At 43.9% G+C, this 22,635-nt stretch overlaps 1 long non-coding RNA gene across 1 annotated transcript; it reads right to left on the bottom strand.

Annotated features, from left to right (window-relative positions):
- Positions 1 to 883: 883 nt before the first annotated feature.
- Positions 884 to 22,412, bottom strand: LOC122464201. Its single transcript, XR_006288142.1, has 3 exons — positions 22,402 to 22,412; positions 18,008 to 18,012; positions 884 to 983 (listed from the first exon to the last, which is right to left on the bottom strand). It is a non-coding gene; the product is annotated as an uncharacterized LOC122464201 (long non-coding RNA).
- Positions 22,413 to 22,635: the final 223 nt, after the last annotated feature.

A 22,635-nucleotide genomic window follows, 5' to 3' on the forward strand; every position in this document is an offset into this window, starting at 1 on the left:
GGTCTGCTCTCACTGGATCTGGCACATCTCTGCTCCCCAGCTCAGCTTCCACCCCTGCTTTCTCTTTAGCTCGGCCCCCCTCTGTCTGACCCAGGCAATTCCAGCTCACACGGAAGACAGGACCTCCCTGGCCTCCTGACTCCCTGATTAGCCTGCCCGCCCTGTCATTCAGGCTGACCTGGAGTATTGGCCTCTCCCCATTGTTCCTGAGGACTATCAGTCTCAGGGTCCTGATTTCCCATCGACCCCACTTTTAGTACTGGGAGCTAGCAACTAAAACACCTCCACGGAATGTTAGTCAGGGGGCAACAGTCCCCTTACATGAACTTACCTGGACTTACCTACATGACTAGAAGTAATCACCTTTGAGGAAGTAACCAAGCCTGTAAACCAGCTGAAGAGTGGTAAACACCAAGCTATAATAAGATGGATGCTGAAATGTTAAAAACTGGAGAGGAAGTGATGGTAAATTACATGTGCAGGCTGTATAGAATGGTTTGGGGAAAGGAGAGCTATCCTAAAGAATAGAGAAGACATTGTGACAGATATGACAATATTCTGGACAAACTTTATGAAATTAAGATAAACACTGAATTAAGTTCAATACTTTTGGGGCCCACTGTATTAAAAATTCAATTGTGTATGTGTTATTGTACGTAACTTCTCTAGGGGACTGACTAATGCAATCTCTGGAAAGGATTAGAAACATCAAAGGAGTTTTGGTGATGATATGTGCGAAGTGGAATTCCCAGGAAGAACTGGGGAGAAGGGGATTGCACCTTTTCTCCAAAGGACTCAGTCTTTGAAGCTTTGTCATGAAGGGAGGATCTTTTATCTGCTGATCACCTGTCACAGGAGGACAGTTCAAGGACCCAGTCTGGTTTCTCCAGGGACCAACAGACAAAAAAATGACTTTTGGATAAATAGCCTGAATTTAAGGTGACTCAGTGCCTTCTTCCTGGTCCAGCAAACAGACAGGACCCCTGGTCCATGGAGGGTCCCAGTCCTGAGGGACCTGTTGAGGCCCCATAAGACTGGGTGTTAGTTCTGAGCTGAGGCTGTTATGAACTTGTGACCATAATAGAGACCCTTTATGAGGTTCTGAAGGACTGCTCCTGCGACCGCCCATGTGAGAGTTGGGGTGATCTCTGGTAAGCATGTTAGCCTGCATATAGGTTCTTTGATGGTTTTAATATGTTTTCTCTGTAATGCTTTTACCCCAAGAATAAATAAACGTGCATAGAAAGAGTTGTGTGATAACTTAACAGGGGGCAGTTACATGGTTATCGGTCTCTGAAGAGAAAGCCAGCAGGTCTGCATAGGCGGACTGTCTTTTGCTGGGAATAACACAGTGAAGAGAGGGAACTGTTCAGACTGCAGATACCCAGGAAAGGCAACAACAACGTGACTGGAAGCCTGAGAGCGTGTGTTGGGGGACTAGCTTATTTGTGGTAACTAGAGGGGGTGACACACCTGCAAAAGTGTTTTGCATTATCCTTTTGAATAGGATGAAAACTGCTGTTGACAAAGCACTCAGGGAAGAACAGGCTGGATTTCAAGCCCGTGGGTCGTGTTCACATCAGATCAGATTTTCATCCTGAGATGGCTCACTGCAGAATACTCATAGAAGATGTTTTTTAACTTCATTGATTTTATGAAAACTTTTGATAGTGTCCAAGGAGAAGCCCTCTAGAAGATCTTCAGACACAAAGGAATTCCAGCAAACATTGTTAACTTTGATAAAAACTTTGCATGATGAGTCTGCGTGCTGCATCAGGACAGAGAGCAGAGACATGGAATGGTTTAAGATTGTTACTTGAATATGGCAAGGTTATACATTATTCCCACTTTTCTTCTGCTTGTCATAGCCTTTGTGATGAAAAGAGTAACGGCTGCTGTCAAGGACACTGATATTATTTGGGTGAGAGATAAGCTGCAAGCCCTAGATTTTGCAGATGATTTGGCTGTGTTGAATACCAGCTTGGTTGGACTGAAAAGACTCTTTATGAGCAGAAAAGCAGAAGTTGCCAAAGAGGGACTTCATATCAGTTCACAGAAGACAAAGATCATAGAGATAAGAGAACAAGGAGTCTGGTGGCACCTTAAAGACTAACAGATTTATTTGGGCATAAGATTTCGTGGTTAAACACCACTTCTTCAGATGCATAAGAGAGATAAGAGAGAATGCTGTCAACACTGGTGGATGTGTAAGATTGATGGAGAAGAGTATGAAAGAGTTGATGACTTCGTCTAGCTTGGAAATACAATATCTGTTAATGGCCAGCTCACTAAAAAAGTGAAGGGAAGAATGGGCAAAGCCTGTGGTCCATTTTCCCATCTGTCAAACATCTGGAAGAGTAAGAAGATACAGCTACACACTAAAATGAGACTGTACAATGTTATTGTCCTCCCAGAACTACAGTATGCACTGGAAACATGGCAGGGGTGAAAGTTCGCAACAGGAAGCTGAATGTTTTGTTTAAGGGCCAGTCTACACTTAAAACGCTGCACCGGTGTGGCTATGCCACTGTACCTTTCCAGAAAAGACACTGGAGGAGGGGAGGTTCTCCCATCAGCGTCGGTATGCCATTTCCCCAAGAGGTGGTAGCTAGGTCGATGGGAGAATTTTTCCGTCAACCTAGCGCTGTCTATATTGGGGGTTAGGTCGGTTTAACTGCATCACTCAGGGGCGTGGATTTTTCCCACCCCTGAGTGATGTAGTTATACCAACCTAATTTCCTAATGTAGACCTGGCCTAAGAAGAATCTTGGTAATTCATTGGAAGAGCTTGTGTCATCAGTGAGGAAATGTTGTGCCACGGACTCAGTAATTGACAGAGATGGTTATTGGGGTTTGGTCATGTCACCAGGCTACCCCATGGTGGAAGCACAAGGTACATCTCAGACTGGATCTCTCTGGAGTGGGGGGCGGGGGAGAGAAAGCATGGAGGACGAAGGGTGACTTATAATAGGATGACTGAAAAGGTGCTGCCATCATGGAGACAATTTATGATTGAGTCAAACCTTTTGCTCTGGACAAACAGCAGTGTAAGGATTAAGTGCTTCATGGCCCAATATCTAAACAGATACTTTGCCTCAGTCTTTAATAAGACTAAAGAGGATCTTATGGATAATGGTAGCATGACATATGGGAATGAGGATATGGAGGTAGACATTACCATATTTGAGGTAGAAGCGAAACTCAAACAGCTTAATGGGACTAAATCGGGGGGGGCCAGATAATCTTCATCCAAGAATATTAAAGGAATTGGCACATGAAATTGCAAGCCCATTAGCAAGAATTTTTAATGAATCTGTAAACTCAGGGGTTGTACCGTATGATTGGAGAATTGCTAACATAGTTCCTATTTTTAAGAAAGGGAAAAAAAGTGATCCGGGTAATTATAGGCCTGTTAGTTTGACATCTGTAGTATGCAAGGTCTTGGAAAAAATTTGAAGGAGAAGGTGGTTAAGGACATTGAAGTCAATGGTAAATGGGACAAAATACAACATGGTTTTACAAAAGGTAGATCGTGCCAAACCAACCTGATCTCCTTCTTTGAGAAAGTAACAGATTTTTTAGACAAAGGAAATGCAGTGGATCGAATTTACCTAGATTTTAGTAAGGCATTTGATACTGTGCCACATGGGGAATCATTAGTTAAATTGGATAATGGGTATCAATAGGAAAATTGAAAGGTGGATAAGGAATTGGTTAAAGGGGAGACTACAGTGGGTCATACTGAAAGGTGAACTGTCAGGCTGGAGGGAGGTTACCAGTGGAGTTCCTCAAGGGTCGGTTTTGGGACCAATCTTATTTAATCTTTTTATTACTGACCTCGGCACAAAAAATGGGAGTGTGCTAATAAAGTTTGCGGATGATACAAAGCTGGGAGGTATTGCCAATTTAGAGAAGGACAGGGATATCCTACAGGAGGATCTGGATGACCTTGTAAACTGGAGTAATAGTAATAGGATGAAATTTAATAGTGAAAAGTGTAAGGTCATGCATTTAGGGATTAATAACAAGAATTTTAGTTATAAGCTAGGGACGCATCAATTAGAAGTAATGGAGGAGGAAAAGGATCTTGGAGTATTGGTTGATCATAGGATGACTATGAGCTGCCAATGTGATGTGGCCATGAAAAAAGCTAATGCGGTCTTGGGATGCATCAGGAGAGGTATTTCCAGTAGGGATAAGGAGGTTTTAGTACCATTATACAAGGCACTGGTGAGACCTCATCTGGAATACTGTGTGCAGTTCTGGTCTCCCATGTTTAAGAAGGATGACTTCAAACTGGAACAGGTACAGAGAAGGGCTACTAGGATGATCTGAGGAATGGAAAACCTGTCTTATGAAAGGAGACTCAAGGAGCTTGGCTTGTTTAGCCTAACTAAAAGAAGGTTGAGGGGAGATCTGATTGCTCTCTATAAATATATCAGAGGGATAAATACCGGAGAGGGAGAAGAATTATTTAAGCTCAGTACCAATGTGGACACAAGAACAAATGGATATAAACTGTCCACCAGGAAATTTAGACTAGAAATTAGACGAAGGTTTCTAACCATCAGAGGAGTGAAGTTTTGGAATAGCCTTCCAAGGGAAGCAGTGGGGGCAAAAGATCTATCTGGCTTTAAGATTAAACTCGATAAGTTTATGGAGGAGATGGTATGATGGGATAACATGGTTTTGGTAATTAAATATTCATGGTAAATAGGCCCAATGGCCTGTGATGGGATATTAGATGGGGTGGGATCCGAGTTACCCAAGAAAGAATTTTCTATAGTATCTGGCTGATGAATCTTGCCCATATGCTCAGGGTTTAGTTGATCGCCATATTTGGGGTCGGGAAGGAATTTTCCTCCAGGGCAGATTGGAAGAGGCCCTGGAGGTTTTTCGCCTTCCTCTGTAGCATGGGGCACGGGTCACTTGCTGGAAGATTCTCTGCTCCTTGAAGTCTTTAAACCATGATTTGAGGACTTCAATAGCACAGATATAGGTGTGAGGTTTTTTGCAGGAGTGGTGGGTGAAATTCTGTGGCCTGCGTTGTGCAGGAGGTCAGACTAGATGATCATTATGGTCCCTTCTGACCTAAATATCTATGAATCTATATGCCACTAGGCACAGGAGACTCTACAGGTAAGTAAGAAAGGGTTACTTTCTCTCCCTTGGTTGTTCCAAAGTTCTGATATGGAATGTTCATACATTCCATGCACCAGATCCTACCACCTTTCCTCACCCTGAGTGAGACACTACTCTGCAAATAGCATCGCTGATTTCAATCATGGTAACAGATGAAGCATGGCAGAACTGAGCCCTTTGCACTTAGAGGCCATTCAGATAAAGGAATTTTCAAAAGAAGGAGCATCAGCTAAAAACCAGCAGGGCTAATCTGAGTTAACAAGGGGAGCCTGCACACTGATGACCTAGATTAGACTCGTATCATCATCCTTAGTATAGGGATCCCTCCAGCCCCAACATTTACACTGGAAGCTGTTTCTTATTAGATAATATCCTTCGCTACAAGTGGAGTAGGTCCGCCAATGATTGAGTTAGAACAGTGTCACCTGGCCCCAAATGCACCTTTGGAACTACTAACTCCTTCTTCCACACTTCATGTCTTCATATACTGGCCTACTAACGTGGACTGCAATGAGCTCCCGATGTCCCAGGGGCTTGAAGAATCAGTTCATCTCAGATGTTAAATGCTTCCTGTTCGTGCCTTCCAAATGTCATTCCAAAATTAGTTGTTGTGCAAGCAGAGTTTGTTTGCCCCCCTCCTCCTGATGAGATTCTACAAGGACAAGTGCAGAGTCCACACTTAGGACGGAAGAATCCCATGCACCGCTACAGGCTGGGGAGCGACTGGCTAAGCAGCAGTTCTGCAGAAAAGGACCTGTGGATTACAGTGGACGAGAACCTGGATATGAGTCAGCAGTTTGCCCTCATTGCCAAGAAGGCCAATGGCAAATTGGGCTGCGTTCGTAGGAGCATTGCCAGCAGATGGAGGGAAGTGATTATTCCCCTCTATTCGGCACTGGTGAGGCCACACCTGGAGTATTGCGCCCAGTTTTGGTCCCCCCACTACAGAAGGGATGTGGACAAATTGGAGAGAGTCCAGTAGAGGGCAACGAAAATGATTAGAGGGCTAGGGCACATGACTTATGAAGAGAGGCTGAGGGAACTGGGGTTATTTAGTCTGCAAAAGAGAAGAATGAGGGGGGATTTCATAGCAGCCTTCAACTACCTGAAGGGGGGTTCCAAAGAGGATGGAGCTCGGCGGTTCTCAGTGGTGGCAGATGACAGAACAAGGAGCAATGGTCTCAAGTTGCAGTAGGGGAAGTCTAGGTTGGCTATTAGGAAACACTATTTCACTAGGAGGGTGGTGAAGCACTGGAATGGGTACCTAGGGAGGTGGTGGAATTTCCATCTTTAGAGGTTTTTAAGGCCTGGCTTGACACAGGCCTGGCTGGGATGATTTAGTTGGGGTTGGTCCTGCTTTGAGCAGGGGCTTTGACTAAATGACTTCCTGAGGTCTCTTCCAACCCTCATCTTCTATGATTCTATGATTCCTTGTGATGTCATAACATGTTGCACCAGGTTAATGTCTACCTGTATATACAGGATGAACCGAGCCTAGGTGTGCAGCTCCACAGGGAATAGTTTGAAGCTGTGCATATAAATGAAGAAAAGAGATTGTGAGTGTGTGTTTGTATGCTGTGGGGCGGCTTCACCATCTATTGCTGAGATGCAGGCGCTCAGATACTATGGTGATGAGGGCAATGTAAGAAGAGGAATAGGAGAGAAGCTATCACTAAGCACAATTGAAACAGCTCCCTAAAGTCAGCCTGTGGCTGGGAGGCCGACAAGGAAAGCAGTGGTGCTGCAGAGAGTGGTGCTGATGGTTGAGTAGACAGAACTTTTCCTTCTAAGTCAGCCCTGAGCCAATGTCTCTGCATGTTGCTACAGGCATGGTGCTGTCAGAGCTGCAGGTTTGAGGTCGATATGTAATGGAAGCTCTGACCACTTGTCCACAGCAGGGATGTTAGGAGGCACCCACTTCATGCTTTGGGAACACTTGGAGATCCTCGGATGGAAGGTACAAGGTTGGTGCTCAGTGTAATTCTAAACAAGGATCTGATAACGGTTGTTTATTTTGATAAAGATCCTCTGGTCAAAAAACTGAACAGAATGTTGGGGATCATTAAGAAAGGGATAGATAATAAGACAGAAAATATCATGTTGCCTCTATAAAAATCCATGGTACGACCACACCTTGAATACTGCATGCAGATGTGGTCGCCCCATCTCAAAAAAAGATATCTTGGAATTGGAAAAGGTTCAGAAAAGGGCAACAAAAATTATTGGGGTATGAAACAGCTTCCATATGAGGAGAGGTTAATAAGACTGGGACTTTTCAGCTTGGAAAAGAAACAACTAAGGGGGGATATGATTGAGGTCTATAAAATCGTGAGTGGTGTGGAGAAAGTAAATATGGAAGTGTTATTTACTTCTTCTCATAACACAAGAACTAGGGGTCACCAAATGAAATTAGTAAGCAGCAGGTTTAAAAAAACAAAAGGAAGTATTTCTTCACACAATGCACAGTCAACCTATGGAACTCCTTGCCAGAGGATGCCATGAAGGCCAAGACTATAACAGGGTTCAAAAAAGAACTAGATAAGTTCATGGAGGATAGGTCCATCAATGGCTATTAGCCAGGATGGGCAGGGATGGTGTCCTAGCCTCTGTTTGCCAGAAGCTTGGAATGGGAGACAGGAGATGGATCACTTGGTGATTATCTATTCTGTTCATTCCATCAGGGGCACCTGGCATTGGCCACTGTCGGAAGACAGGATACTGGGCTAGATGGACTTTTGATCTGACCCCAGATGGCCATTCTTATGTGCTCATGTTCTTATGGTACTTTTAACAACATTTGGGGCATTAGTCCCAATGTCCTGGACAAATTCTAATCTGGGTGGTTATATTCTTCCTTCCTAACTTCTTCTAAAATTTCTTGTGAATAATGGTAATTTTCACCTCCTGCCCTAAACCATTATATACTGTTACACATCTGTGGCCTTCTACTCAAGAGGCAACTGCACCTCAAAGATGGGTGGAGAATTTCCTGATATATATGCAGTCTAGAAAATGCTTTGGGATCTTTTGGGATGAAAGGCACTATGTAAACACAGGAACACAGGAATTGCCACACTGGATCAGATCAGTGATCCAGTCTGGTACCCTGCCTCTGACAATGTCCAGTACCTGGTGCTTCAGAGAAAGGAAACTCTTATCCATTATTTTATTTTTACAATGGGAATGAGGCCTGCCAGCATATCTGATTGTAAGTAAAAATACAGACAGCTATGCTGAATATTCTCCTTTGCTACCATGATTGTTGGTCTCATAGGGAAATAGTCATAAAGCGAAAATGAGAAAAGAATTGGAGGGCATGGCCCATTAACACAGATTAAGGGTATTTAATGTGCCGGATCCTCAGATGATGTAAACTGGCATGGGTCCATTGCAATCAGTGGTGCGACACTGATTTATAGCAGCAGAGGATCTGGCACCCTAGGGTTAGACTAGAGAATATGACGAAGAGAGGTCGATAACCATGTGTTACTACCAGAAGCAGTAATCGTGATGGGTTACTTAAGATGGTTAAAGTGGGGTATAGCCAGATGTAATGAATGGAATTAGGGAAGGGTAAATGTATGTTAAACTTCAGCAGCCAATTTCATTCCTGGTGTAACTTCCATCTACAATCAATGGAGTTACACCAGGAGTGGATGGGATCCCAGGGGATAAGATCAGCAGTGAGGTCAGATAGAATCTGGAGTAACACTGGGGCTAGAAGTATCTACGTGTACAGCGGGAATGCAGCTTTGCTCTAGCACAGAGGAAGGGGTAAGATGAACTGCCTGCGACATCGTTTTGGACTAGAGGAGAACAGAAATAACTTGATGTCTCTTTGTCTCACTCTCTTTGTTTTGTCAGTGCTAAAGTTGCAGATGCCCATTAAAACAATACCTGTCATTCACAAAGAGTGAACTCTAAGTAGCAATGTCATAAATTTGCAGGAGTGATGGCATTTATAGTCTAAATGGGCTACTGTGGATGCAGGTCAGAGAGCACTCTGGTTTTGTTTAGTGAAAACCTCATTAAAGATTAATCCAACAAAGGCTGGTCATAAGCATTTACCACTGTAATACCATAAAAGTTAATGGTATCCATAAATAGGATTCTGGAACAAGCACACACCATGAGTCATGGCAATGTGAAAACAGAACACAGAATAAAATAGGAGCTTGTAAGAGGCTAGCAGGGTTTGCCTAAAACACCCCACCCTGTGGGCAGTTGACCTTGCTGGGAAAGAGTTAAGTGCGTTCTTTCTGCTGACTCAATGATTTCTTACCCCTACTGTCTATAATGGAGGTGGAGGGTGGTTTCTGGGGAAGAGAGAATCTAGTGTGTGAGCTAAGCAGTCCTGAGGGAGGAATCCTAGGAGCAGCCAAATCAAAACAAATTTTGAACCAAATTTGGTGATGGATTATTGCTGATTTGTTTGTTCATATGTGGGGTACATTTGGACTTTACATATTATATGGGCTGAGATTACACGACAGACTGAACACCTGCTCACATAACTCCTTTGTGATCTTCTAATGCAAAGATATCTGGGGCCTTTTCTGATCTAACTTACACCAGTGCAGTTCTAGTGTAACTCCACTGACTTCAGTAGGGTTAATCCAGATTTGCACCACTGTGCATGTGATCAGAATCAGGACCCCAATTTTATTCAGAGGTGCACAAATGCATTTATACCATGATGTACATTTGCACTATGCATACAAATGGTGAATTCAAGGATACGGTATGTGCAGACCTTTAAAGGATATAGGTATCGCTGCATAAAGGACATACAGATCCCTACATAAATGTCCCTGGGAATGGGAGACATTCTTATTAGAACCTTTCTAAATAGTGTCAATTGTTCATGATGTCCTCTCTTGTAATGTTAGCTTTGGATAGTTTCCTGCATCCCCTCCCCAAAGTCTCACCTCCTCTTAGAAATCCATAGTTTCCCTCTTTGGCTCTAGGAAATAAATAAATAAATAAAAACTCTTCACCTGGGGAGTTATAGACCAATCAGCCTAACTTCAATACCTGGAAAGATAGGAAAGATACTGGAAAAAATGATTAAGCAATCACTTTGTAAATACCTAGAGAAAAGTATTAGCCAACATGGATTTGTCAAGAACAAATCATGTCAGACCAACCTAAATCTCTTCTTAGACAGGGTTACTGGCCTAATGGATGGGGGGAAAGCTGTAGACATATCTTGATTTTAGTAAGGCTTTTGACACAGTCCTATATGACATTCTCATAAGCAAACTAGGGAAATGGGATCTAGAGGTGGGGTGCACAAATGGTTGAAAGACTGAACTCAAAGAGTATTTATCAATGGTTCACTGTCAAACTGGGAGGATGTATCTAGTGGGGTACCACAGGAATTAGACCTGGGCCCGGGTTCTATTCAATATATTCATTAATTACTTGGATAATGAAGTGGACAGTATGCTTATAAAATTTGCAGATGATCCTAACCTGGGAGAGATTGCAAGCACATTGAAGGACATGATTAGAATTCAAAATGACCTTGAGAAATTGGAGAATTGGTTTGAAATCAAGAAGATAAAATTCATTAAAGACAAGTGCAAAGTACTACACTTAGGAAGAAAAAATCAAATGCACATCCACAAAATGAAGAATAACTGGCTTGGCTGTAGCACTGATGAAAAGGATTTAGGTTTATAGTGGATCACAAATTGAATATGAGACAACAATGTGACGTAGTTACTAAGAAAACCAATATAATTCTGGGATGTATTAATAGGAGTGTCGTATGTAAGACATGGAAGGTAATTGTCCTACTCTACTCAGCACTGGCGGGGCGTCAGATGGAGTATTGTGTCCAGTTATTGGTGCCACACTTTAAGAAAGATATGGCAAATTGGGGAAAATCCAGAGGAGAGTAAAAAAATGATGAAAGGTTTAGAAAACATGACCTATGACGAAAGGTTTAAAAAAAGGACATGTTTAGTTGTGAGAATGGAAGACTGAGAGGGCACTTTATAATAATCTTCAAATGCATTAAGGGCTGTTATAAAGAGGATTCTAATCAATTGTTCTCCATGTCCACCCAAGGTACAAGACCCATAATGGGTTTTATCTGCAAAAAAGGCCATTTAGATTAGATGTTAGGAAAAACTTTCTGACTCTAAGGATACTTAAGCTCTGGATTTGGCTTCCAAGGGAGGTTGTGGAGTCCCCATCATGGGAGGTTTTTAAGAACAGGTTGGACAAAAACTTGTGAGGGATGAGCTAGGTATACTCAATCCTGCCTCAGCCCAGGGGGCAGGACTAGTCATATAGTCATAGAGTGTAAGGCCAGAAGGGATCACTAAACCATCTAGTCTGACTTCCTGTATATCACAGGCCACCGGCACCACCCAGCATCCACCCACTAAACCAAACAAAGGAAGCAAGACCAAATTATTACAAGCCATAGGAATCTCAACCATTATAACCTCTTGAGTTCCCTTCCAGCCCTACATTTCTCTGAGTCTATACTTTGCTCAATCCAACAATAACAACCTGCACAGCTAAACTCCCCAGACTCTTGAGGGTCTTCCTAAACCCAAACTCAGATCCAGATCCAAATTTTACAAATGGCCCTCGTCATGATAATGGGCTGGACCACCACCCGGGATCCAAATCCTGCTCAGTTTTGGGGTGTTCCATATCCACATCTGGATCTGAATTCTGCAGCTCTGGCCTGTGTTGAATAAGAAATGGTTGTCACTCTGATTTGTATTTCAAAATGAAATTGGCAGGGACTGTAAACCAGTTTCCAACCTGGGTTAAATCCATATGGACTTTGGTCACGTCATGGCTTTGGGTAGGACCCTCTTGGGTGGAAACTAGATGAAATGTGATCGTCCTCACTGAGATTTGGATGGAGGTTTTTGGTTCATTCAAACCTTGCAGCCTAAAACTAAGCCACTCAGCAGGTGTGAACAGGTGAGAAGCAAAAACAACTGTGCTTCCTAATACTAGCCAGGACACATGCATTTGCAGAAAAAGTGCAGTTTTTTAAGTACTTTGTGGATAAGGAAAAAGTTACTGAGATAAGCCCAAAAGCTCCCATTTATAAATAAGATCTGTATTCCCTTTTATTGCTGCTATTGTTGGTAATTCATGCTGTATTATTTATTACATGGCACCATTATACAGAGACTGTAATAAAAGGTCAACCTTTTCCTTGGAAAATGAGCCTAAAGTGCAGACCACATTGTTATGCATATTCATATCTATAAGATGAATGCTGGAGCATTGAAAATGATTTATTAATCCGGAAGGAACTTTACAGGGTTTTATGCAACATTTATAGTCTATTTAACTGGCTAAAGAAAAAAATATTCAAAGCTAGGAATAGTAAATAATTATCTACTCCATCAAGACTTTGAACACAATGAGTATTAACTTTCTTTTATACAGAGATGTTCAAAAGCAATTTCCAGCTTACTCCCCCCACCCATTCCTACCTCTTGGTACCAAGTATAGAGTTAACCAAGGGAAAATACCTTTACCAGCATGTTGAAAGAGAACCCAACAAACCTGTGATTAGAATATGCAAGGCAGGATCAGTCATTATTTAAAAAAAAAAAAAAACTTTTAAAGTGCTACATATCAGCACAAGCAAAGTGGCATGAATTATATCTACTTATGTAAATAAAGCTAATAGGCGATAACATTAATTAGCAGCATAAAACTTTTGCTCATCATTCTGGAGATAGCAGGTATTCATTTGTGAGGATTAATTTATATTTTAATTAGAAATTTACATTTTCGGCAGCCTTGCCATGAGCAATTAGTAATCCCAATGTGTTTAAGGATTTTCAATTTAAACTAAAGATGTTGACTATAAGAGGGTCATTTTGGAGCAATCTGTCGCATCTTATGATTCTAGGGAATGGCACCTGTCGCCTTTTGATAAAAAGTTTTGAAAGGTACTTTGTAACACTTACAAAATAAGTCAGAGTCCCCTTCCAACTGAGATCCCATAAAACATTTATTAATTGACAGGAAAGTCCTCCACTGAAGTTGAAGAAGATAAAATTATTTGTGATGTAATGAACTCGGAGTTACAATAAATCAGTCCCACATTTGTTAGGAGCACGGGAAATTTGCAAGAATTATTCCATGTATAATTAACTTTAAATAAGATAAGTGAATCAGAGGTTAAATAAATTTCAAATAGAGCTTTAACATGGTGACAGTAAGTACAGCACAGGCTTTGATCTATATGGAAACAATGAGGGGAGAAAGCTAATTTAGGTAGCATGCATGATTCATATAGAAGAATACCTGAAAAGAGCCAGATTTTACTCTCATTAATACCTTGTAAATCCAGATAATTCCACTGACGTTTCTATATATGGGATTCGTCTTAAACCATTTTGTTTCACTGAAGTTTATGAATTTACTCCAGATTTACACTAGCTCACTGATGTCAGAATCTGACCCGCAGCGCTTAGAATGTCGTGATGTGGGGAGGAATTTTAATTAAAAGGTGGGGAATGAGTGAAACAGAGATATTGCAACTGGGCAAAAGAACCTTTTACTCCTAAGCCACCAATCTGAAGCCATAGTGACTCAAAAAGTTTATTTGCAGTTGACCTCTATCTAATGCCTGCTGTATGAGATAAGCTGGGGCCTGTGGATCCTAATTATAAGGCATGGGGCAAAGCACAAGTGCTTTGTTGCACGTTGACCAGAGTCACTAAGGAACAGTATCCTCAGCCCCGGTATTCAGTAACCAGCACGCAGCAGGCGAGGAGAGGGGATCAACTTGCTAATGTCCCCTTGATCATGGTCCACTGCCAAGGGGCTATTCCATACTTCACAGACAGATATGCAGTCTCTGGAATCTTGATAGTCACTGGACGGTATGTTCAGGGGATAAGGAGGTCTAGGTCTCTGAGCAGCAGGGAATGGGAGAAGGAAACCAGAAGGAGAGCAGGACAAGCCATCAGGGTAACGTGGGGGGGGAGTGGGGAGGAGGACACAATGGCAGGGGGTCCTGGAGGAGAGAGAGAGGGACCAGGGGGATGAAGAGAAGGGCAAAAGGAAGCAGCATGTGTTTGATTTAAAAAAAAAAGAGAGAACAAAACCCTTCGTGCATGAAGCCTAGATAAATACCCATGGATATGTCCCCAGGGTTACTTATGCACATAAGCAAGTGGTGTTCTTGCCACCGAGAGGCTGTAGGATGGCATATGGGGTTGGGATTAGGAAATCTGGCAAGGTGCCCATGAGACAACCTCTCCATGAAAACGTCCATGTTTCTCAGCTGGCACAGCTGCTTGTCAGAACTAGATAAATTCATGGAGGATAGGTCCATCAATGGCTATTAGCCAGGATGGGTAGGGATAGTGTCCCTAGCCTCTGTTTGCCAGAAGCTGGGAATGGGCAATAGGGGATGGATCACTTGACAATCAGTTCATCCCCTTTGAAGCACCTGGCATTGGCCACTGTCAGAAGACAGGATACTGGGCTAGATGGACCCTTGGTCTGACCTAGAATGGCCATTCTTATGTTTTTCTTATGTTCTCAGTGGGTATGTGATGCTGGTTGATGCTCTTGCCAGGGCTGTAGGCCCCAGCTGAACACTGACAGATTCATAGCTGGAAACAAGACAAGCTCACCTGTATGTTAGTATTGTTCAAGATGGGTGTTAGACTTGTAAGGATGTGTTTAGTGTTTAGACTCTATCAAATGTGTGTAAGATGCTGCATGCATTAATCTTACTTGTAATGTCTGTATCCCATGCTATAGGGTAATATGTAAGTTTTGTTTTGTAACTGTAAACATGTCTGTTCTGTACTTGTGAACCCAGGCAGGAGGACTGGCATCAGATACCTTCTCACTGTGTGTGTAATAATCAAGTCACCTCTAACCTTCTTGTTGGTAATGTAACTAGACTGAGCTCCTTTAGGTTTTCACCATAAGGCAGATTTTCAAGACCTTGAATCATCCTTGTAGCTCTTCTCTGAGCCCTCTCCCATATTAGAACCTCCCTTTTGAAGTGTGGACAGGAGAACTAGCCACTCCGTTCCATTAGTGGTCACACAAATACTGTGTACAGAGCTAATACATACCTCCCTATCCTATTCAATATTCCCCTGGTTATACGTGCAAGGATAGTATTCTTAGCCCCTGCATTGTTCATGTTCAGCTGGTTAGTCACCGTGACCCTTAAATTCTATTCAGAGTCATCGCTTTCCAGGATAATCTTCCACCCTGAAAGTGCAGCCTACATTCTATGACCTTGCATTTGTCTGTGTCAAAAGGCATGCCATTTGCTTGCACCCAGTCTGACAAGTGACACCTACAATTACTGCTGGGGAAGAGGAGGAATGAGGGAATGGAGAAGGAGGATCACAGGCAGAGGATAATGCAGAAGTTTAGGTACGCCTGCACTGAGAATGCTACAGTGGCACAGCTGCAAGGCTTCATGTAGACATTACCTACGCCAACGGGAGGGGTTCTCCCATCGCTGTAGTTAACCATCTCTCCAAGAGGCAATAGCTAGGCTGACAGAAGAATTCTTCTGTCAACCTAGCACTGTCTATACCGGGATTCTTCACATCCCTGAGAGGCATGGCTATGCCAATGTAAATTCTCAGTGTAGACCAGCCCTTAGTTGGTGATGTGCATGCAGTGGAGATTCCAAGTTTTGGGGGCACGGGTATTGCCACTTTATTTCCATTTGTAACCCAATCTTTCCTTAGACACAATTCGCCTTGTTCCCCTCCCTTCGGGAGTGTGGCCTAGTATGTAGAGCAAAGGACTGCAAATCAATCCTCCAGCTTCTCTATCCAAATCTGCCACTGGCTATTTGCATGACCTAGAGTCACTGGATCGCTTTCTGCTTCAGTTTCCCCATTGGTGCAATGGAGCTGTGAATACTTACCCACCTTGCAGGAGTTTGTATGGGGGTGAAATCATGCTTGCACAATGTTATCGCATCCTCCAATGAAAGGTGCTGCTAGTTATTGTGTTAATTCTTATTTGTTTTCCAACCCCTGGGTTATGAACGTAAGAGCAGCCACACTGAGGCTGCCCAATAGTTCATCTAGTCTAAGACCCTGGCTTCCAACAGTGGCCCGTGTCAGATGCTTCAGAGGGAATACACAGAGAGGGCAACTCTGAGTGATTCACCTCCTCTCATCTAGTCCCAGCTTCTGGAAGTCAAAGGTTTAGGAACCCTGAGCGTGGAGTTGTGTCCATGACCATCTTGGCTAGCAGCCATCGATGGACCTCTCCTCTGTTGTTAAGAATGTTGCTGAAGAATGTAGCTACAGCTGCTCAGTGCTTCTGTTCTTGGAGCTCCAGTGTTATCAGTACTAGCAGAGAATGCAGCCTGCTACTTCATAAAAAAAACTCACAGGAACGGTTCAGGGACAAAAGCCAGGTTTATTGCCCTCTTAGCGTCCCATAGGAGCTACAGGTACATTAACACATGAGTGTCCGTGGCAAGGAATGGCTCAGTCAGCAGCGGGAACTTTTGCTGTCTCCTCTGTTAAGGTGATGTACCCCAACATTTATAGACTGGGACAAGCAACTTACGTACCACCTTATGTGCCTCATGAAATCTGCTTGTTACTTCCCCTTGTACCTGGCTCCAAATGTCTTGGGCAAAACATCCCTATTGATCACTTCTGTTAAACCCTCTTATCTGGTGTTAGGTCAGGATGTACCTGGGCTAATCTTTTGGAGTGTGTTCACACACATACCAGATAACTATTGCTTCTTGGGAGTGCTTGTGTTTTAGCAATGCTAGCAAAGCCCTTGCCAAGTTCATGTATTGGACAGTGAACTTGTAAACATCTGCTTTAATAGATGACCTGACTTTTGGTTCACAACATGGCCTGACTTTGCTGATTATGGTTCAGGCCTCAGGTCTTGCGCCAGGCCCTAGGCTCCAGGCTCTCTCACCTACATCCTTCATGAATTTATCTAATTCTGTGCTCAGTCTCTGCTTCCAAACATGGTCTCCTGAAAAGGGTTGACAAAGCCTCCATTTTGATAATTCACTTCTGCAGCTTGTGCTTCCAACATGTGTCCCAGACAGACGTTCATCTTATTTATTATTTGTACTTCAGGAGCACCCAGTGGCACTGGAATCCTTTTAATAGTGGGGGTGCTGACAGCCAGCCCCCTTATCCCTGTCCACGCCTCCCTCAGCTAAGGCCGGGAGCAGTGCCGTGGCTCTGGGAAGGGGGGACCCAGACAGGGGTAAGGGGGCAAAGGCAGGGTGGGCATGGAACAGGAGCAGAGCCCAAGGCACAGGCCCACAGGCAGGACCCCGCATGCAGGGCCAGTAGCAGAGCCCCAGCAATAGGGGCCCGGGTGCAGGGCACGGGGCCAGTGGCCAGGGAGTGGGGCCAGTGCCCCAAGAGCAGAGCCCTGTTCGTGGAGCCCCGGGCACAGGGCCAGCAGCTGGGAAGCGGGGCCGGCAGCTGGGACCCGAGCCCTGGGAGCAGTGTCGGGGAGCGGAGCCTGGGCATGGGGCCCTGGGTGTGAGGCCCCGGGTGCAGGGCCCCAGGCGCAGGGCTAGCGGCCAGAGAGAGGGGCACGGGGCCAGTGGCTGGAATCCGAGCCTGAACGCAGGGCCAGGGAGTGGAGTCCCGGGCCCGGGGCCTAGGGCCAGGAGAGGGGCCCAGGCGCAGGGCCCTAGGCATGAGGCCAGCAAGCAGGGCCGGCGGTCAGGACCCAAGCCCCAGGCTGGGGAGTGGAGGCCTGGACAAACCTGGGGGTGCTACAGCACCCCCTGCACCTCTAGTTCCCATGCCTAGGGTAGCACCTGTGCATCCCAACCAAGACCAGGAATCCATTGGCGTCAGTGCTGTAAAGACATACGGTAGGTGACAATCCCTGCCCTAAAGTGCTTACAAATTAAATAGACATGATGGAGAAAGGAAGTATTATCCCCATGTTACAAATGGGCAACTGAGGCACATAGAGAGTAAGGTCATACAAGGAAACTGTGGCAGTGCTGGGAACTGAATCCAGATCTTCGGTGTCTTAGTCTAGTGCTTCCACCATAAGACCTTCCTTTCCCTTAGGTATGGGAGGTAAGAGGTTAAAAGGAAAGTAAGACTCTCACCCTGCTTTGGCACCAGCTGGTCACAGAAAGGGGAAAAGAAACCCTCTGGTAATAATAAAGTCCCAAATAAATTTGCCCTGGATCAAATGAATCATTTAGAAAAGAGTGGAAGGGGGAAAGTATCATTACTGCTCTGAGAGTCCCTGCAGGTGTTTTTCCGGAGACGTCCAATCCCATGCCCTACAGTTATTGATTCACATTCTATCATCTCCTGCCTTGGAAGATTCCAGACTTATCCCCAATCGAGATTGGTTCCTTCCCTCCCCCACCCCAGTTATTCCATCTCCGTCAATGCCATCATTTTCCTGCCCTTGAAATATTCCAGATGATGTTCTAACTCTGCATTTTTTTCATTTTGGCAAACTGTAAATCTCCTAGGTTCTGCCCCAAGCAGCACTGTGTTCTTTTCAAGCTTATTTGTTGCAGATTAAGATAGAGTGTGAATTCTGCTTGCAAACTCATGATAAAATTTCCTCAACAAAACATTTCTATTAAAAAGAAATAAAAAGAAAGGCATAGCCATAAATACTTTCTGCATTTATTTACTTACTATTTCTTCTCAAGAACGCTACATCCTTGGGCCATTGAAAATGGTAAGTAGGACGCCTTCCTTCATACTTTCCAAAAGGAGTAGCAAAATTACCCTCCATTTAAACCAACTTGCTACAAGAACAAATAATTCCGCTTGATGTCAGGTACTATAATTCACTGCTGAATATTTCATGTGGTGGGGCATTTGGAAGGTTTAAACAACAAATAGCGCTTGGCATCTTATTGACTTTCTTACCCAAGTAATTCTTGGCTCATCTCTTCAGGAGCACCAGGCTGAACTCGAGCGACATGCTGATCATCGTGAGTTAAAGGCAAACTGAAAGGATTTGGTCCTCCGTATGAAAGATGGTGACACTCCCCTGCTCCAAACCAGCATATAACAGAGAGATGGTATGTGTCCATCGCTGATGAAGCACCGCTAGGACACCCGTATGTTCTGCAATGCTCCTCCAGACTTTTAGGGGCTGGATCCTGCCATGATTTACATGCTCTGCAACCGCATTGGTTTTCATTGGCTTCAGAGAGAACACACGGGCTGCGTCTATGTTTGCGGCAGAGTGTAGAGTACAGGTACCGTACTGTAGATACACGCGGCAATGAAAGGCAGTCTGTGTCCACACTTGTCACTGTGGCTGGTAGCTCCATGTGGCAGTGAAAGGCTCTGGCAGAGGGGAGGCAACAGTACACTACACTGATACCAATAGACATGGAAGGTATTCATTGGGCATGTAGAGAGCTGTGTAGGGTATATACCCTAGGGTTCAGGCACGTAGGGCTCTCTCCTCTGCTCATCTAGGCCGTGCCTCGCACCTACACTGCTCTTTATACTTGGGCTGCATGCCACCGCAAGTGTAATCGCACCTACAGTGTGCATGTAGGTCAGGGCGAAACTTGGCCCATAAGTGGTGAAATGCTGTCGGATGAGAAGTCAGGGATGACGGGTATTCCATACAATGTACGTTAATCATACGGGATTTTTTGTTTTGTCCAGTGGCTTATGGTGTCCATGGCAGCCGGAGGGTGACATCCTGCCTCCACTGATCCAATTGCCGAACTCCCACTGATGTCAAAGGGGCTGAGACTGAAGGCAGTGCAGCAGCTGCAGAAAGTGAATCATGCAGTTACTGCTACACCGCAGGGAGGGGGGTGAAATAGGGTCCCTGTCCAGTCCCCCAGCACCCTGCTTATGCTGGAGGGGCCCATGGACCAGATAACATTTTCTACAGTTTTCACAGGTTTTTCTCTGCCCTGTGCTGATTAGCTGTTCCTCTAATTCTTTCCCACCTCCGTCCCTGCAATCTCTTCACCTTAGCCTCACTCCACACCTGACCTCTTACATTCCTCCCCTCACTCTTGTCCTCTGCCCTGCCCCATCACCTCCTTCTCTTGCCTTTCCATTTAGCTGATTCCCCTCCCAGTTAACTGTCCCCCCAGAAACTGTGGCACTAACATGCTGTCAAGGCTGATTCCCCACTTTGGCACTTCGAGTGCAGAAGGTGGGGGCCCGCAAGGATTCTAAAAATTAATACTGGCCACTCCAGGCTGGTATTAAACTCCCAAGGTCATAGCTTCTCTCTCACTTTGGCTTGGTAGATGCTGCCATCACCCAAGTGCAGAACCCCTTTGAGAGCCCAGGAAGGCACACTTGGGAATTCCTTCCTGTGGACTACCCTCAAGCCCTTTCACCCTCCACCCCCTGGGGGAAGAGCTGAGAAAGAAAAAAAAAAGGAAATCAGCTGATGCCACCAGCTAATTAAACATGTGCACAAACCTCTTAAGACACAAAAATCCAATTCTGTTCTTTAAAAAGGTACATTTTATTAATTAAAAAAAGAAGAAAATACATCTGGGAACTTAGGCTTTTGCTAGATTTAAAAAAAACTACAAGGATTAAGCACCAAGAATAGCTTTTTTGAGGTCCAGTTTAAAGGCTACAAGCAAAACAAAAGCCACCTGGGGTTAGCACTGAGGAGTTCACAAGTCATAAAGAAATAAAAGAGATAAAACTAATCACATCTTCCTAGACATTTCCTGATCTACTTACATATCTGGGGTTTCAAATGAGTAGTTTCTAGGTATGATACTGATGGGTTTTCATACCTGGCCCAAGCTTCTTACAACATAACTGCTCCCCTGTCCCCTTCTACCCGGAGAACAACAACAACAGACAGACAAAAGGGGAGTCTTTTCTCAATTTTAAAAAGTTCTAGCCTTCCCATTGGCTCTTTTGGTCAGGTGCCCACTCACTTCCCTTTACCTGTGCATGCAGTCAGACTTTTTAACCTTTTACAGGTAGAGCAATTAGAGAACAGCTACTAAGAGGGATTTTATAGCTACTGGCTGGCTGGGTGTCCATAAAAGAGAGCTACTCCCACCTCCTTCATTTATCACACATGCCATTTGCTATCACCCCATTGTCTGCTCTGTGTGTTTTATCCCTTCCCCTTATTCTGCATCTGTCTTGTCAGTTTTGACTGTAAACTTGGGGCCAGGACTGTGTTTTTGTCCCCGAGCTTGGTTGCTTCCTCACACTACTGTAATAAACTTGATTAATAATTGATCTATATTTATAGACCGAGGCAGAGGATGAGAATCATAGATGTTAGAGGCGAGAAAGACCCATTAGGTAAAGCAGTCCCATCCTCTTTCAGTGCAGAACAGCTTCCTACTATATATTCCCCAGAGCTTTGTACAAGCCTAGTTTTAAATGGGCCAAGCAACGGGATTTCCACACCTCCCTGGGGAGGCTATTCCACTGTTAGGATCTTCAGCCTCTATTGTCCCCTTCCTAATTTCATCCTATTGTCACCGCGATGTACACCAGCTAACAGCCTGTGCTCTTTGGGTTAACAGGATTCATTTTGCTTTCTAACCATAATGTGCGAGGCATTAAAACAGGGTGTCTGTGGAAAACCTGCCGTCTATCATATAGAGAAACAGGCATACGATGGAGCAAGGAAGAAAAGAAAGCAGACAAGAATTAACGTGGAAACACAAAAAAAGAACTGGGGGGCAGAAGGAGGTGGCTTTCAAAGTTCTTTTATGGGCAGCACACCAGCTTCAAATTAAACATTTTTAAAGAGAAAAGATTCTGGTTTTCATCCCTCCCTCCTTGTCTCATTTTTAATTATAAAGGAACAATAAAACCAATTATGTTTTATGAAAAAGTTCCTTTTCTCTTGTCTGCAGCTCATTAGAATCATTTCCCCCTCTTCGCTTTTCTCTCCTTCGTTCAGCTAGGATATGAGATTTCATGTAAAGTTGCTCTCAGAAATAAAGAAAATCCCTTGTGTCTTTTTGTAGGTGACACTTGATTGAACCCCCTGCTCTTTTTTTTTTTTTTGTACTTTTATTTGTACTTTTACTTTTGTACTTTTTATTCTCCAGGCTCTTGAGCAGCACAGAAACAAACCATCCTGCATATTAGTCATTCTTCCTGCTGCTTTCTTTGGAAAAGATAGCATCATGCACACCGGATGGCACTACAGAAATGAGCCATCAGGCATAGAATCAAGAAGGAAAGTTGTCTAACTCTTCCTAATAAAAAACAAAAAACTCTGAAATGCAGCATGATTTTGTTCCAAAAAGCCAAAGCTAGATTGTACTAAGGGGAGGAGTTAATAAGACAAATTATCTACACATGAGTTGAAACCCTGGCTCTTTTGAATCAATGGGAGTTTTACCACTGATTTCAACAAAGCCAGGATTTCACTTATGGAGTCCCACAGGGTTTGAGTTCAACGGAGTTACTCTCTATTTACATCACATATTCTTAGTCTTTAAGGCTAGAAGGGACCATTATGGTTATCTTTTCTGATCTCCTGCATCACACAGGCCAT

Source organism: Chelonia mydas, chromosome 2 (assembly GCF_015237465.2).
Source record: "Chelonia mydas isolate rCheMyd1 chromosome 2, rCheMyd1.pri.v2, whole genome shotgun sequence".
NCBI lineage: Eukaryota > Metazoa > Chordata > Testudines > Cheloniidae > Chelonia > Chelonia mydas.